This window comes from Triticum aestivum, chromosome 2B (genome assembly GCF_018294505.1).
Source record: "Triticum aestivum cultivar Chinese Spring chromosome 2B, IWGSC CS RefSeq v2.1, whole genome shotgun sequence".
Lineage (NCBI taxonomy): Eukaryota > Viridiplantae > Streptophyta > Magnoliopsida > Poales > Poaceae > Triticum > Triticum aestivum.
In genome coordinates this window covers 739294309-739300308 of record NC_057798.1, presented here as the reverse complement: position 1 = coordinate 739300308, position 6000 = coordinate 739294309, and positions in this window count along the sequence as shown.

Below are 6000 nucleotides of genomic sequence, written 5' to 3'. Positions count from 1 at the left end.
AAAGGTTTACATAGGGGCTTAATCTAAAAGGAAACCTGTTGAACGGGGCCCTGCTGCACGTCTGTGCCTTTGTCTCCTTTGTGCCGTATCCTAGAAGGGTATCGCGCGAACATTGTTTGTGGAAAAAAGAAAACTCGTAGGAGAGTACAATGTAAGTATGTGATTGATAATAAAAGTGTAAGATGTTGGCCTGCCAGTAAGGTCGAGCCAGCTGTGGGGCTGCATTAAATGTTTACAGCTCCTGGTATCCGCTATGGGATTACATGTACGGTGCCCTGGTTCAGTTTTATCTGGGCTACCGGACTCGTCTAACCGTGTCTGTGGCCGTAATGACCAGTCATGTTTTTTGATATTGGAGGCCGCTTACAGTCTGGCCGCCAGGGCCGTCGCGTGTTCCTCTGCGTGTAAGGAGCGCTCTGTGATTCCGCTAACGGTGATGACGCCACGTGGACCGGGCATCTTGAGTGTAAGGTAGCCATAGTGTGGCAATGCGTTGAAGCGGGCGAAGGACGTTCTTCCAAGCAATGCGTGATTTCCGCTTTGGAAGGGTGCGATGGTGAAGAGTAGTTCTTCGCTTCTGGAATTGCCTGGGGAGCCGAATGTTACTTCCAGCAGGACGGAGCCCCTGCCGTAGGCTTCCACGCCTGGTATCACCCCTTCAAAGGTGGTGTTGCTTTGGCTAATTCCGGATGTCCTCGTATATTAAATTGAGACTACTGCCGCCGTCCATGAGGACGCGGGTGAGACGGTATCTGAGCGCGCGTTCGTGCCTTCTCGTGAATGTGTGAGTCGCGTGGATCATGTTTACTGTTTTAACCTCTGGCGGGAATTTTTTCTGTCCCCCAGTGTTTGGCTGGCGAGGTTCGTCCTTGTCTTCACTTGGTGTTTCCCTCCCTTTGTGTTCGGCATTTAATTTGCCGGCCTGCTTGAAGACCCAACATTCTCTATGCGTGTGGTTCGCAGGTTTCTCTGGGGTGCCATGAATTTGGCATAGTCTGTCCAGGACTCTGTTCAGACCGGACGGTCCCTCTTTACTGCCTTTAAATGGCTTATTTTGCTGATCAGGTTGAGAGCCCCTGAATCCGGCATTGACTGTTGTGTTATCCGGGCTCTCTTCCTTGTTTTGGCGTTTGTGTTTATTACGCCATGGCTTCCCGTTGTCATCCCTTATTTCGGATGTGTTGGGGTCGCTGGTGCCTTTACGGGCTAACCTACTATCTTCACCCGCGCAAAAGCGGGTCATAAGGCCTGTTAAGGCTGCCATTGTCCTTGGCTATTCTTGGCCGAGGTGTCGGGCGAGCCACTCATCGCGGATGCTGTGTTTGAATGCTGCTAAGGCTTCGGCGTCCGGACAATCGACAATTTGATTCTTCTTAGTGAGGAATCTGTTCCAAAGCTTGCGGGCGGACTCTCCGGGCTATTGGATTATGTGATTTAGATCGTCTGCATCCGGAGGTCGGACATAAGTCCCTTGGAAGTTGGCCCTGAAAGCGTCCTCGAGTTCCTCCCAACTCCCGATTGGATTTTCAGGGAGGCTTTTCAACCAGTGTCGAGCTGGTCCCTTCAGCTTGAGGGGAAGGTATTTGATGGCGTGGAGGTCATCCCCACGAGCCATGTGAATATGCAGGATAAAATCCTCGATCCAGACCCCTGGGTCTGTCATTCCGTCGTATGCCTCTATGTTCATAGGTTTAAAGCCTTGTGGGAATTCATGGTCCAGTACTTCTTCGGTGAAGCACAGGGGGTGAGCAGCCCCTCTGTATCTGGGCGCGCTGTGGCATGCGGTCGGCTGTTGTTGTGTCCGGAGTTTATTCCAAACAGGTATCTGGCTTGTATGAGCGTTTGGGTGACCATAGTCCCTCGTCTGGGTGTGTCCTTTAGATCCATAGATGGACCTGGCTGCACTAGCTTTCTTATCCAGATGCTCACGCAGATCGTGCACGGCATCAGTAGCCGTTCTGTTGCGGTTACGAAGTGGTACGTCTGGTGTCCTGGTCGTATTATTCTTTGGTGGAACGGCCTCGTTGTTGAATTCTGGCAGTAGCTTGTGTTTTGGATAGCTTTTTGTATGGCGATCGTCGCCATATCTTTCTTCAGTGTCTAGCACTTTATTCCATCTGCGACTGAGCGTTTCCTGTGTGGCTTTGAGCCATTGCTTCTGCTTCTTTAGACTTCTTGCTGTGGCCATAAGCTTTCGGTGGAGGTTGTCTCGTTCCACTCGTTCGTCCGGAATGATGAATGCATCGTCGTCCGAACTGTGTTCCTGTTCTGGGGCGGTTTCATGAGCTCGTCCCTCCGGATCATTGTGATCGGGTATTTGCTCCGAACTCTGTTTGGCGTGACCTGGCTCGTCCTGCTCCATCGCTGGGTCCATGTGGTCGTTACTGCCTTCGGGGTTTACTGGTATGTCGATCCTTCTTGCACTCTTGTCGCTATTTTTGCTGTTGCTGGACTTTGAGCGGCGTCTGCGCCGCCTTTTTGGCTTTTGCCCGGGTGTTTTATCTTTCGGATTATCGCCATCATCCTTCTTGGGCATATCCACCATGTATATATCGTGTGACAAGGTAGTAGTCTCGCGCCCCAGAGATTCTGAAGCTTCTCCTGCATCGTCGTCCATATAGTCGATGTCTTCAGAGTCGAAGTCAAGAACGTCGGTTAAATCATCGATCATAGCAATGAAGTGGGTGGTGGGTGGGCAACGAATTCCTTCGTCGCCTGCTTCCCACTCAGGTCGGACATAGTTCAGCCCAGAGCCTCCTGACAAAGAGAGAGACTTTAATGAGTTCAGCATGTCGCCAAAGGGCGAGTGCTGGAAGATGTCTGCAGCGGTAAACTCCATTAACGGAGCCCAACCTGGCCCGGCTGGCTCGAGGGTATGCGGACCGGGACCAACAACCGGATACGAGTCCGGGGGCCCAAGGTTACAGGCCTCAACAGAGGTGAGACCTGTGTTCAGCTCCACCGCCGATGAGTATGCGGCCCGCGGGGCGGGGTCCACCCCTCCGTCCTTAGGCAAGGCAACCTGCTCCGGATTTAGATCCGGGGCTACTGCAGGGGTGATATCCTGAGCATTGTCTGACAACAGGTCTAGGCCGCGCTTGTCGTGACTATCCGGCGCTCCTGGCACAGGCCCGAATCTATCGAAGATCAAGTCTCCGTGAATATCCGCCGTGTAGTTCAAGTTTCCGAACCTGACCTGGTGGCCAGGGGCGTAGCTGTCGATCTGCTCCAGATGACCAAGCGAATTGGCCCGCAATGCGAAGCCGCCGAACACAAGGATCTGTCCGGGGAGAAGAGTCTCGCCCTGGACCGTGTTGTTGGCGATTGAAGATACCATCAGGCCTCAAGCGACGACACAGAGGAACTCTCAATGAAAGCACCAATGTCGGTGTCAAAACCGGCTGATCTCGGGTAGGGGGTCCCGATCTGTGCGTCTTAGGCTGATGGTAACAGGAGGCAAGGGACACAATGTTTACCCAGGTTCGGGCCCTCTCGATGGAGGTAAAACCCTACTTCCTGCTTGATTAATATTGAAGATATGAGTAGTACAAGAGTAGATCTACCACGAGATCGTAGAGGCTAAACCCTAAGAGCTAGCCTATGATGGTATGATTGTAATTGTGATCGGCCTTCTAAGGACCATCCTCTCCGGTTTATATAGACACCGGAGAGGGCTAGGGTTTACATGGATTCGGTTACAAGGAAGGAAATATAATATCCGGATCGCCAAGCTTGTCTTCCACGCAAAGGAGAGTCCCATCCGGACACAGGCCGGAGTCTTGTGTCTTGTATCTTCACGCTTCAATAGTCCGGACGATGTATATAGTCCCGCTGTCCGGATACCCCCTAATCTAGGACTCCCTCAGCCGCTGCCGTCACTACTATGGCCTCGCCAGTGGCCTGAGCTGCCGCACATCCGCCTCATCATGAGCCGACCTACACTACAAAAAAATACACTTCCGTGATGATACGTGTTTGTCACAGTAGGTCACGTTTTTTGTCATGCATGTACATCCATGACGATTTTATGACAGAATCAAGATAGTCATACCTGTGCTGTCGTAGAAGTGTTCCATGACATTATCAAAATTATCATCATGAAAGTGTCCACTTCCATGACGATAAATCACGCGTCACAGAAGTGCTTTCGTCAAGGGTGACCGACACGTGGCATCCACCATAACGGAACGCCGTTAAGCTATCGGGTCGGGTTTTGGATCCGATAACCCGTTAACATCCCCGACCAATGGGGATTTTCCACATGTAAAATCATCATTGGCTGGAGGAAACACGCTTCGGCTCTTCATTGGGACAGATGTCATCCACTCACTAGACAGAAGGCGCCTATGATACGTCGACACGTGGCACGGCCCAACAGTGGCCCATTCCTGTGAAAAGGCCGGCCCGTTTGACTTGGTTAAAAGCTGGCAGGCCGGCCCATGGAAAGCCTGTTAACGGCCTGTTAGCATATAGCCCATTTACAGCCCGCTAACCCAAGGCCCGTTACGCCCTATGCGAATTAGGCCAAGTAGCATCATCTGGGCCATCCAATATGATTCCAGCCCGTTTTCACTTCTGGCCCATGTATGGCACATGACGTCTTTCGGCCCATATGAGGCCCTTTGTAACTCTTGGCCCATTAGCGGCCCATGCTGAAACTGGCCTGTAATGAACACTGTATTACTTTACACCCATTAACGGCCCGCGATGAAACTGGCCCGTAATGAACAGTGTAACACTTTATACCCATTAACGGGCGGTTATTCCGTTGGGCCGTTTCCAACCCAAGTTAACTTTCGACCTTCTGAGGGCCCATTTATTCTTGGGCTCATTTGCAGCATTCGGTTACTTACGGCCCGTTACTGTCATTTTCTGCTTGTGGGCCAAATTCAGCCCGTCGTTACAGTCGGCCCGTTTGTGGTCCGTTAGTCTGTTGGGCCATTTTCATAGTATCACCAAGTACGGCCTAATAACGGCCCATTATGGTCAGCCCATAAAATGTACGATTTCCATTATAGGCCCGTCTACGGCCCATTAAAGGCCCGTACAAGACCCATAAATGAGTCGGCGGCCCATGGATCCTACGTGACGTAGAAGGCCCATGGATCCTACATGACGTAGAAGGCCCATGGATCCTGTGAAACGTAGAAGGCCCATGGATCCTGCGAGATGTAGAAGGCCCATGGATCCGACGGCCCGTGAAGGGCCATGGTCGGGCGAGTTGGCCCCCGTTTGAACGATATAACATATTCAAAGAATTATCCTACTCAATACTATCACCTCTAAAAAGCATACACTATACAACAAAGAGATCAAGGCATAGAAAGGTAGAATAATCCTACACTATACAATAAAGAAATTACAGCCCATTATACCCACTGGGCATTATGGTTCGGCACAGGTGATAATAAAGCATACACAAACAGCAAATTACACACACTGGGCAAATACAGCTCATACATCATGGACGCGCATCAACTTAACTCCATTTGAACTATAATCTCTTCAGAAAATAGGATTGGCCGGATTCAGATAGCACAAATTTCAGTCTGCAAAATCTCCAATTCCTTCATGGTTACCTCAGTGTCTTGTTTCATTTTTTGACTCCTGCGTCTAATACCTGCATGTCCAGTCTCAACTTGTTGATTATACTTTGCCAATCATGTACACGTTGTCTTGCCACCTCTAGTTGATGCTCGAGAACATCAGCACATTCCAATTCCAATCCATAATCATTATGTAACGGCCATGCCGCACTGCTCGCAGATTTTTGTGTTGATGTAACTTCATCCTGAAATGTTTCTATAAGTACACATGACGAGGGCAAAAATATAGTTACAACAGTGAAGTGAACAAGACACTATTTTGTACTACATGGCAAAACAGGACTAACAATAATGTTACACATCACTTTCACAAAAAAATGTTACATGTCATGAAGCATAAGCAGGTGATATTTTAAAAATTATAAGAAAGATAGTCTGTGCAGCCTGCATACAG